The following is a 12,357-nucleotide window of genomic DNA, read 5'->3' as shown; positions in this document are numbered from 1 at the left end:
TTTAATGGCTGAAAGGCTTTTCGGTGACTAGGGGGGTTGGAGGGGGTGGTAGGGGTTTAGAGGAACGGGGATGAAAAGTTGGAGAGGGTGCGGGGAATAGGCAGTAACAATCCACGCTGCGCCGGTGGGGATTTATTACCCCCCAGGGGGTGTGGGAGGTTAAAACAGCGCATGCGCGCTGAAGCAGGATGAAAAATGAGCTCGCGCTGGCAATGGAAACAGAATAGAAGAGTCCCCCTCTCCCCCCCCCCCCCCCCCAACTCCCTCGTATATCACTGGGAGCGCGCTGCTACACTCGCACACAAACCCGCAATAGCAGCCAGGCCCCAAAATTTCGTCGAGGCACCCAAAGCCTCCACCCAATCCCGCTCGCTCGCCGCACCACCCCCTCCGAGTGCAGACGAGAGAGAAAAGAGGTGGCGAGGGGATGAGGAGAGGGCTGAATTTTCGCGAGCCCTCCGACGAAGAGACGCAAAGGGAGGAATACTTTGGAACTGTGGAGTGAAGACGGAGTCGTTCCGAGGCGGAGTGGGAGGGATGCGATGGAAAGAAGAATAATAAACTTTCCCTCGACCGCTCTTTCTATTCAGTAAAGGCAAAACAAATTAAACAGAAAGTTAAACCAAACCTACGAGGACAGAGTTTGGAGTAGGGATAGAAGGCAGGGATTACTAAGGCAAATCTACAGGTTAAGTTGGGTTTACGGTCGACACTTTACTAATTACCTCGGCTTGTCCCCATCCCCACGTTGAATCTTGCTCCTCATTTTTAGGTTAAGACTTCACGAGGATTCAAGAAGAGGAAGAAACTTATAAATGTTTCAATCTCTTTAATCGTTTCAGTATAAATTGAATGCATACAATTCGTTAAATAGAACTTCCAAATGCTAAAATTAACTAAATAATAATGGAAGGAAAGCTGTTAGCATTGCTTTTGGTAGATGCAAAGGTACGTTAACACACGATATTTACTAATCACTTTAGTATCTTCTCTTTCCACATTGAATCTCATCCAACGGTAGAGCATGAGGCCGATTATTCATGACGGGGAACGAAACACAGAAGTGAGCAATAAACTGTTTCTCCGCCACTCTCTGTCCCTCTTCGATAGGAGGAGAACATGCTAAACAGAACTTTGAGTAAAACTCACGATGCTAGAGTTTGGGGTAGATGGGAATGGAGCGGGAGGTGACGCGAGATTGCGAGCGATAGACGCGACCCATCCCACTCGGTGGACACTCTTTTCAAAAACGGCAATAGTAGGCCGTCCTCGCCATTCCCCCATCCCTCCTCCACGGGGCCCTAGATTCGCTCCCAGCCAGCCCCGTGAGAGCACAATGCAGCGACAAGACTCCGGGCGGCGAGCCCTAAGGCAACCGTTGCCCAGCACGCGTTGGATCGCGGATCGAAATAAAACCAGGAAAGCCTCAGGAGAGAGAGAGAAGAGAACCGATGGAGGACACAGAGGACAAAGGAGACGAAGATCTGATGCAGTAGGATGCAAGTGCATTCTAATTGTAGGCCCAACACGGAAAAGGTATAAAAATAAAACTGCGAAAGGCTTGGGAAGTGAAATACGGCAGAGAATAATAACATTCTCCCCAATTCTCTCCACCAACATCACTGAGTGCAGAATACGATAAAAGCACTTTGAATAAAACCGTAACATTCTAGGTTTAAGATATTTTTTCACAGAGAATTAAACAATATTTCAGTTTGCCCGCCCCGCGTGGTGTCCCCCCATAGAGGGAGAGATAAATGAATACCAACTAGAATACACTTCTGTGAATATTCACCAATCTTCTTTACCCATCATTCCCCTCATGTTCACCGAAAATGTTTCCGAGCGTCCACTTCCACCAAGCCCTTCCGAGCATCAACTTGCCCCGCGGAGCCGCGTACCTGGCTCACACCAAGATTCGCCCCAGTGAGCGAGAGAGGGAGACGTAACGATTCAGGCAGAGGGCGGGGGATCCGAGGATGAAGGTGCATCTCAATCGCAGGTATGGAGCGCGCACAAAACACTCGGCAATGCTCCTCTCCTCTCATTTGTTACGGAATCGAATTCAGAGATGAAACTCGCGACGAAGTAATTACTTCACACGGATCCGCCGGATTCGCTCGCGCATCCCCGCCACCACTCAAGCCGAAGGGATTTGCGCTCACATCCCGGCCAAACGACAGCGAAGAAATGATGGAAGGGAAACGTGGGATAATTATCCCAGGGCGACCGATTACACCGGGCAAAGCCGACCACGGGAGAGAAGAGTCCAGGGAGCGGCGCTGTTTTAAGTCTCAAAGTCTTTACAGTCTTGCAGCGAGAAATAAACGTGTCATTCCAGAAAAATCCAACAAGCAGTTGAGTATTCGGTGCCCTCCCCGTTAACTTAAAGGGGGCGGAACATTTAAAATACTACAAATTTTGCATTAACACCTGCTGCCTCACGCTGGTAATAATAACACTCCAGACATAACGAGTGATTGATGACACGTGACTAAAAATATATCTGCGCAAGTAAAAAGCGAGGGCATAAAAAAGCGGAGAAGAAATTGATATTATTTTCCTACAGTCAACAATTGAAGTAGAAGTTATGCTGAAAAAAACAGTGGTGCTGTGCATTAGGCTGGCCCTTATTTTTCAGAATTGCGAAAAGTTATGTTTTCCTAGTCTCAAAATGATCCAAATGGGGTTTAAATTCACGTGTTCAAATTTGGTTACTTTAAAATAACGGCAATCCGTGCCCCAAGGGCCCTAAGTACTAAGGACCCTCAATTGAGTTTTTTGGGGTCAAAAAAGTGCTATTTCTATGTAAAACGTAAAAGAAAGTTCCTTTAGTTTAGGACCGATTTTCTGTTTGTTTTGACCTATCTCTAAGCATTTAGGAGATATCGTCCGTCGTAATGCAATCCATCCCCCAGGGCGCCACCCCGCACCGCGACGCCGCTGAAGTAAGGCCCGCACCACTTACTAGAGACTTCCCCTCCACCCCCTCCCCTCCCACGACAAAGACTTTGCTCCTGATGACAAGATTTACATGTCAGTGGTACAGAATTGAACAGGTTGCTCTTCTTCTGTCATGGTTAATGTTGTTAAAGCCTACAATGTCAATTTCAACCCTTCAACGCCGTCCTATATACTGGGTACTCTGGTACCAAGCCCTCAAACCTTAATTTTTTGCCACCATACGGCCGCGAGCCATTCCAGCATGCTTTGTTCCGAAGCACTCTTTATGTAAAAAGTATTATAAAAATGTGATGCAATTGTGTCCGTGAATCATAACGGATTGAAGGAAATGAGCAGAGCTTCCAGGGCTCCAACAGTAGATAGACATATTCGAGAAAGAAGAATATGAGGCAGTCAGTTCACTGATGAAGATCAATGTGGTGAAAAAGTTAATTCGTGTGCTTAACTCGCAAAGGATAGGAAGTGCTAAGTTTTTTTAGAATTTAAGGAGAAAAGTGGTGAAATAACTAGTTTATCATGAATACACATGACGTTCATTTTAAGAATACGCCAACAAGGAAAGACTAAATCCAGGCATTGAACCGGTTGGAAAAGGAAGAGAAGAAATACTTGGCTGAAAGTTACCTACAGTGAGAGTAGTACTGCGTGTTTTTTCTATCACCTAATGGGTTCGAAATGTATGGGACATAGGGGGAGAAAAACCGTAAGAAACGCGTTTTATCCATGGTACAAATCGAGAATTCCTGTTACTACGGATAATAAGGCGATTCAGAAGTTAGAAAAATTACGCAAAGAATGGATGAACACATAGATAGAGAGCGCGGACTACAGTGGAGTCAAAGGGGAGGGAATCTTTTGTGACAAAACTTGATGATTTGTTTGACATAGCAATGAGCGGTACCGTTGAATTTCTGACGCACGAGGAGGAAAGAACAGTTAATCTTTCAGATAAATGTTCTTGGGCTGAAGAAAAAAAATTCTTACGCAATCAAAGAGGAGCACGAAATGAGTGATTGATGGAATACATTTCAATGTATTCAAGAAGAAAGAAAAATATTTGGTTCTCCGCTGTTGTTGTGCTGCGTCTGCTTCCAACAGTGACCCGCAGTTCCTGAAAATAATTGCTACGAGTAATTACGAAAGTGTTAACCTGGACATAGCGAAGCAGAACAAAAGAGGTTTTCAAACTACTTGTGGTACCTGAGTGAGGAGTTGGTAGGCCTGTCATTCTTTGACGGATCCTTTTCTAGGAGCGAATAGGAAAGAGTGATACGCCGTATGAGGACATATGAGGTAAAATATAATCCATCGCAGAAGGCATCCTGGCATCCTATAAACATAAAGACATGACTAAGGTTCTATATCAAATTTTATCTCTACTAACACGAGAAAGCTATTCACTGCATTCTTTTATGTGCCCATGCGGGAATGGAATGAACATCTAAGAACGATTTGCAAATTATTCTGGGTCCTCAAGTGGTAAATGATTGAGCAGGGAGAGGGGTGAAACCAATTCGAGATTTTAAATCAGTCACATAGAAGGAATACAGCTTTCAAAATGTATTACTAAGTGTGATTTTCCATTGTAGTACAACCACTAACGTGCGCAAAGACACTTTAGGTGCTAAATATGGTGCATCAGTGAAACATTAGAAATACCCTGAAAATGTATTTTATTGTAGTTGATATGTACTGAAATTCAAGGACGGAGTGAAAATAAATCACTTGGATTAGAAATATTTTCACGGAAATTAAATTCTTTTCAACGTATGCACATTTCTTCAGAGGCTAGATCTTATCAGTGGGACCAATTCTTTGCCGTGGGAGGGGAGGAGGTAGAGGGGAAGTCTCTAGTAAGTGGTGCGGGCCTTACTTCAGCGGCGTCGCGGTGCGGGGTGGCGCCCTGGGGGATGGATTGCATTACGACGGACGATATCTCCTAAATGCTTAGAGATAGGTCAAAACAAACAGAAAATCGGTCCTAAACTAAAGGAACTTTCTTTTACGTTTTACATAGAAATAGCACTTTTTTGACCCCAAAAAACTCAATTGAGGGTCCTTAGTACTTAGGGCCCTTGGGGCACGGATTGCCGTTATTTTAAAGTAACCAAATTTGAACACGTGAATTTAAACCCCATTTGGATCATTTTGAGACCAGCAAAAACATAACTTTTCGCAATTCTGAAAAATAAGGGCCGGCCTACTGTGTATTTCAACTTCTGACAATGAAAATATCTGATACTTTCCTCGCTACAAACACGAAAATTGGCAGAGGGAAATTAATGAAGTCGCTAAACGCAGAAGGTTAGATAAAAATCAAAGAGCGACCGAAAAATTGCCTTCCTGCGCTTGCTGATTGTGGCTATTTAAGCGACAGCGCTACGTTTCTTTAAAAAAAGTCATTATTAAGTAAAAGAGCAGTTTTATAACAATTTGTTCGCGAAATATTTGAATCACGAGGAAGAGTATGGATATTTCCGCAGATTTCTTCGAGTCAAGCATGACTACAGCAATCAAGGTTAAAATTTAAGAGTGCTCAGATTCTTCTATGGCAAAAAGAAAGCCAGTTCCAGCAATATGCGTCAATTTAGGAAGAGAACCACTTTCGCCATGCACCTGAATGAAGCCGGCCAATGTAATGCCGGGACTTACTTCGTTTGTCTCCTCCCGAAAGCACATCCTCACGGTGAGTCGCCACTACTGGGCAGGAGCCGCAAAACCAATTACTACACATTTGAATGACTGGCAATTTACTCCGTTCCTTTTTTACTCCCGTCCACTATTAGCTTTTTCATGTCAGATGGACGCAATCACGGCCCTGATTGACCCGCAAGGACATTTGCACTCTGCAAAGCTTTGTTTTCCGGAGGCAGATAGCAATGCCGTGCCATCCCATTCCGGCGAGCGCATTCCTGTCGACAGCTTTGCATTTGAATATTAAATGAAGCGCATCGGCTTGGTTTTTTTCCGAACTCGCTGCTGCAAGGGGCCCATCGTGTGCATTATAGCCTCTTGGAGGCGCGGGAGAGGGGAAGGAAAGCAGTCCCGGAGGATGGGAAGAAATAGCAAATATGTGAATGGGCGGATTCAGACGTAAATTTGGAAGTATACCTAATATTCAATTCATAATTAATTAATTCATAATCTTACAGTAGAATTATTTAGCAAGAACTGGGCAGGATGATAATAGGTTGATGGGTTGGAGATCACCTTCCAAAGGGTTGTCCTGCGCCAGAGCTCTTAACATGCCGGCACATTCCTCCTCCTCCTCCCACATATATGTCCACCGATTGACCGGAAACTGCCATCTCCCGAAATGCCTATACTTCCGCCCCCGGTGGGCAGGGGCGGGCATGACCCACATCAAAGCCACGACGACCCGCTCCCCCGCCTCCCATTTGGGCCACTGCCCTCGTGCCCACTCACACATCGACACTCTCTCAGATCGATAAATATCGATAGTGGGAAATCAATGGAGATGGTGGGGCCGCCGCGACTGGATGGAGGAATGGAAAGAGGAGGACTGGTGAGGGGCAGGGATTGGTGTGAGAGTAAGGAGCCAGAGAGAAGAGGAAGAAGAGCATATTTCTTGAAAAAGGAAGGATTCCCTCCTGAAACGCCATGGCAATCAAATAAGTAGAGAAACAACTAAATGATAGCAGTCTTTCCGGAGCAATTAAAGAGTATTTTAAAAACTGTCGCCACAAGATATCCCACAATTTCTATGGCGTGCCTTGAACGGTAATAGTGAGTTAGGAACAAAATTCGGACATCCGACAGTAAGGAAAGATGTCACCAGATGCCACAAAATTGGAATGTCACGACACTTGACCTTGACAAACAAAATTAGGAACATACGATGGAGCTTTTCCTCTTCACGGTAATGATTTTCGCATTCGCAAATTATCGATGCTGAAAATTATCGGAATAAATATTTTAAAATAATACTAAGGTAATGCGGTTTTGTAAAGCATCACGAGCGAGGAATGTGAGACTTAAGATAAAGGTGGGTGGTGAAAAACTTGTGCAGATTGAGCAATTCTACTATTTAGGCAGTACGTTAGAGGAAAACGGATACAGTAGTAAGGACATCAGGAAGAGAATAGCATTAGCGAAGGAGGCGTTCATGAGGAGGAAGGAGCTTCTGAGAGGATCGTTGTGTAAGAGTTTAAAGAAAAGGTTATTGAAGAGTTTGATTTGGAGTGTAGCTCTCTACGGTGCGGAAACGTGGACTCTGAGGAAAGAAGACGAGAGAAGATTGGAGGCGTTCGAGATGTGGGTATGGAGAAGAATGGAGAGGGTGAAATGGACGGAGAGGAAAAGGAACGACGAAGTGCTGGATATGGTTGGCGAGGAGAGGCAGCTTTTAGATGAGATACGCAGGAGACAGAAGGTTTGGATGGAGTTAGCGCTTAGCGGTGAAGGGATATTGAAAATGGTGTTGGAGGCTAGAATGTTGGGGAAACGAGGGAGGGGAAGGAAAAGAATAGGGTTTTTGGATAGATTGAAAGAGAGTAGGCCTTACAGTGAATTAAAGAAGGCAGTGCTGGAAGGAAAGGGAGGCTCCCAGATCACCACTTTAGTACTCCATGGAAACCTACCTTAATCGGTAGAATACTATAATAATAATAATAGACGTCCGAAGCAATGGCGGAAAGGTGGGAGGGCAGGGCGGCGGCGGCGGCGGTCGTTCACTCCCCCGGCGGCGGCACCGACCCTTTTCCCGACCAACTGGCCGCTTTAATCTCAGCCGCACGGAGGGTGACGACCGGGCGACTTCAACAGGCGACGGAAACTTCATCAAGAGGAACTAGCCGAGAGTGCAGGGAGTACGGAATTCTTGAAAAAATTACACGTCACCACTTCCTCACATTCTTATTACCGCAATTACGTAATTGGGTGAGATATTTTTATGCCCTGCACCTATTAATTGCCTACAATGAAAATCTAAAAAACTTAAAAAGGTACATGTAACATAGATAATTAATTTTAATTCATCATTACGGAAAAGCGCAAATAACAGACTTTCACTCACTTCTATAGAAAGGAAATATGAATGTAAAATTTACATTACGAAGACTGCTTGAACAGAATGAAATATTTAATGCGTTCAAACGCCACTTAAAATAATTTAGAGACCGAAAAATATTTCAGCGTGCCATTTTGAAGAGGTGAATTTAAAAACATGGAGTTTCCTTCATACTTCAAAGTATTTGAGCACAAGTAGAAACAAAAACGCAACTTACTAATTTTGGATACAAAAATTCACAGGACCAGGCAAGTGTAACCCGAAATAAGCGCTAGTAGCATTTCTCGTACTTTGACTAATATCTACCACGCTCCTTATGCCCAATTTTAACAATCCGTCCCCACAAAACACAGTCACAAGACTTACTCCATCAGCATTCATCAATGAAACAAATACACCCACGTATTTACACGCGTCTTAATTTGCCTTCCATGAATTAGCATCTTCCATCGGGAGTCAGCTTCATGCATTACAACGAAGACTAGCCCCCCGGACACAAATCCACCGTACAGAGAGCAATATGTAAATGTAAAATACACTTACGATATTTCTCCAAACGGTGCGAAAGCCTCCCGCAAAGTTTGCGTCTCAATCTCTGGACTCAGGTCTCCCACGAATATATGGTAATGCTCTGTAAAGAGAGAGAGAGAAAAGAAGTAATTAAAATCAAGGGAACACTTTACATTCCAGCATTAAATCAGTCACCAGCATACGCACACCAGTCGCGCACACAAACGAAGGACACGGCCAACCCTTCATGGGAAAATTCAGAATGGCGGAGGGCTCGCGTCTCTTATTTTCCTTTTAGAATTTACGTGGTAAGTGGCTTTTTTTTAATACATCCCGATAATTTTATGTGATGTAAGCTCTATGGGGCTAGCATATGATGTTTTTTTGTATTGCTATGAGGAATAAGGTGCATTGCTATCCTAGGAACCATAGGGACAAAATTGGAGTGTTCTTGGCAGTTAAATCAGCCATAAAGCTCGCGAGGACATAGTTCATATCTAAGGCAGCCGTGATATCTTTCAGTGCCCAAGTGGCCATTTAAAGAAAATATACTTCCTAAACATGGCGTTGTAATTGCCTCGGCATGGGCTTGTGGAAAGGCATTTCGATTATCTCTTGGCACTCTCTTTCCTTTGCCAAGTTAAAACGACATTATTCACTCTTGAGTACCAGTTAAAACTCGCTGCATGGTAATTTTTCCTTGTATTTCATCAAGGTGTGTATACATTTATCATGATCTTCTTTTTTTTAAATAATCATACACGGATACCCTCGCGAGCTCCAGTCGGACATGAGAAAAAGGGGGAAGTGGTCTGGAAAGCGATATATTTTCCGTGGGAGGTTTCATCTGCGACAGATAAAGCATCTACATCTACATAATACCCTGCGAGCCACCTCTAGGGTGTTTGGCAGGGGGTGATCAATCACCAGCATAGTGAAGAAACAGAGTGTCTTATTTCAGAGGTATCTTCTCTTAACCATCGGCATGGGCGATGTTGAGCAGACCGTCGAGGGCTGACACGAATTTTAATTCTCTTTCCATTTGCGACTCAGTTCTTCGTCCTGACTTCTGCAATAATCGCCACTAATGGTAAAGAATTTCCAAATTTCCGATTCTATGCTGAAACTATCGCAATTTCTCCCAAAGAAACCTCCTTTCAATAGAAGTCTAGAACAATATCGAAATTAAAAAAGAAAACTTAAGAAAGTTATAGAAAAGAAACCTTAGCACTTGTCCATTGCATGGCAATTTATAGCCAACATATATGTTCTCAAAATGACCAATTAAGAATATTTGGTCGGGGTTTAAAATTTCCACATCCAAATTCTACAATGCCGGCACTACATATACAGGCTGGTTTTAAAAAGTGTCTTCGACGCGAAGATCAGGAAGTCGTCGGACACTAAAGTTCCTCTGTTTTAAATATTTCAAAACCCAGAAGCGAAACAAAATTAATTTAAACTCCGCTGCTCATAGCTAAGTTTTGATTCATCAAGTTGGGTGGAGGGGGATAAGAAAGAATAGTTTCGACCCATTACGTTTGACATACGAGCGGAGAGGTTAAAATATTGAGTTTAAAAATCGATTGGCCAGTTTGTGTTCGCCGTACTCCTGTTAATGGTAAAAGTACGAGTGATCAATGGCCCCAATCTAATGGCGGTAGGCCGAACCTCTATTTAATTCAACCATAGTTCGTACTCACAATCAGTGTTGGGGTTGAAACTAAACCGTTCGACAGTGAAGCAAGTGGTCCATGCGGAGTGAAACATTATCTGCATTTCGTTTCGTCCCAGAGTTTCACTTTAGTGTCGACCCGAAGTAGTTTTAACTCCGATTTTGTTTCAACCCTGAGTTTAGCTCCCCCGGTATCCATTTCATTTCGTTTCTGCATTTCGCTCCCGGGAACTAAACTTGAAATTTTACTGGTCTTGACTTACGTTTAGATTCTATTGCCATCCCTGCATGGAAGGATATTGGGATGGAAAAATGAGAGGGAGAGTAGGAGGGACGTGTTACGCAAAAACAAAAAAAGTTATTTTTTCCGGAGGACAAGGGCAAGGACAGAGCGCCAGATGGGGAAGAAGGGTTGATGGACGTAGCCAGGTGACGCCCATCTAGATGAGAGAAGGGACAAGGGAAGAATAAATCCAAAGGGACAGAAATCACGGCCATATACGCGAGCAACTTCATTTACAGAGTAAATTCTTTGCGTGTAACAAGCAATTTTGGACGCAGTCACGCGCACGGGTACTGTACACCAAAGTACTGTACACCAAAGATGAATTTCGCCATAAAAAGATATTTGACTTAGCCGGTATTCCAACCAAGATCTCCCTACTGCCGGTCACATGTGCTAGCCAGTTACTGAGAAAATAGCTTAGTGCTGTAATTGGCTATCACGCCAGACCAGAAATGGGAGATCCGGGTTCGAATCCCGGCTAAGTCAATTTTTTTTTATGGCAAACTTCATCCTTTGTGTACTTTAATTCCTTATGATCGCCTCACATCGCTAAATGCGTACTCGTTCTAATTCAAGAAACCAGTAACGTAAGCAAAGTTTTTTTTCCTGTTGCTGAAGTCTCGTTTTGAGTTTATGCTTCAGAAAATACTATGTTTTCTAACGTACTAAATATATTCACTTAGTAACCATATATCTGGCTCAAGTATGGAATCTCATTGAGTCATTACAACTCAAAACAAAGGTTGAAAAAGTCTTCAGATAAGCACCTATTTTATTATACTGCATTGCTCCTCAAGTGTAAAGGAGCTTTGTAATGCATGGGGTGACAAATTCGCTAAATTTACGATTATTGGCCGGTTGCAAGAAACTTTCACTATTGGTTCGATAGCTATGGGTCTCATAAAGTTATGGAACTCATAAATTATTTTGGGTTGCAAGAAACAATCGGTCTCATAACCTATCTCCCAATAGTTATTGCTTCGAGCACGTAGTTATTATGAAATCCAACAGATGGCGTTACCGTCGCAACTATAGCAACATAAACAAATTTGAAGAGCGAATTTTGAAAGATATTAAATATACACGAAAATAAAACAACAAGAAAATAAAATACTATCAGTCATTTTCAATTGCAATTTAGAATAGCCTTGTCCATAATAAATCATGACTATTCCAACCCAAAATCTCCTTAACATTATTTGCCAACCAATTGCAATGCATTTTGAATGCTAATGAGGGCTTTCATATCGCTTTGGTGTATGTTGCATTATAACTTTAGCGTGAATCGTAGGGGCTCCAATACAAAGATGCTGCACTCCTAGACACAAATTTAGCAATCGTTTTAGTCAGACTCATTGCTTGGTCCTTTCTGCCAGGCAATAAGCCCAGTGTACATCTTGGCACACAACCCATGTAATTTTATCATTGATTTTATTTTTTCCTGCTATGGCAAAAGTAAACTTTATGTTTTTTTAGTCATTTATTTTACTGAAAATAAGTATGTAACTCAAACAGTAGTGATATAATTGATTCAAAGCAATATAAGCAAACATAAAATACAATATACTGGGCTGTTAACATTTATTTATGAAAGTAAGTTTGGGGTGTATAGCCAAAGTTTAATTGAAATAGGTATCAATTATTGTATTTCTAACAGCATTCCCCAGAGCATTTGGGTTTTCCTCAATAGCTTGATCTTCTGTCTCCCCAAAGTCATCCACATCATCAATATGCTCATCAGGAATTATAGCCAAATCATTCAGAATGGCTGTTGCAACTATTACAGACAATGTTGTATTTATAGTAGTCCTTAGACCAAGTGATAAGCAGGGGAACCTCCTTTTCCATACCCCTATTGCCCTCTCAACAATGTTCCTTGTTTTTATATGGGAA

The 12,357-nt window shown here is 42.8% G+C and overlaps 1 long non-coding RNA gene across 2 annotated transcripts in view; it reads right to left on the bottom strand.

Moving 5' to 3' along the window:
• LOC124171080 overlaps positions 1-12,357 on the bottom strand; it is a 336,864-nt gene that overhangs the window by 152,082 nt on the left and 172,425 nt on the right. For both annotated transcript variants that reach the window (XR_006867657.1, XR_006867656.1), the window contains exon 2: positions 8,537-8,624. This is a non-coding gene — a long non-coding RNA (uncharacterized LOC124171080). The remainder of the gene's footprint in view (positions 1-8,536; positions 8,625-12,357) is intronic.

The sequence above is a fragment of the Ischnura elegans genome, chromosome X, assembly GCF_921293095.1.
Source record: "Ischnura elegans chromosome X, ioIscEleg1.1, whole genome shotgun sequence".
NCBI classification, from domain to species: domain Eukaryota; kingdom Metazoa; phylum Arthropoda; class Insecta; order Odonata; family Coenagrionidae; genus Ischnura; species Ischnura elegans.
The sequence above is the reverse complement of the archived record's forward strand: the minus strand, read 5'-3'. Positions and strand labels throughout refer to the sequence as shown.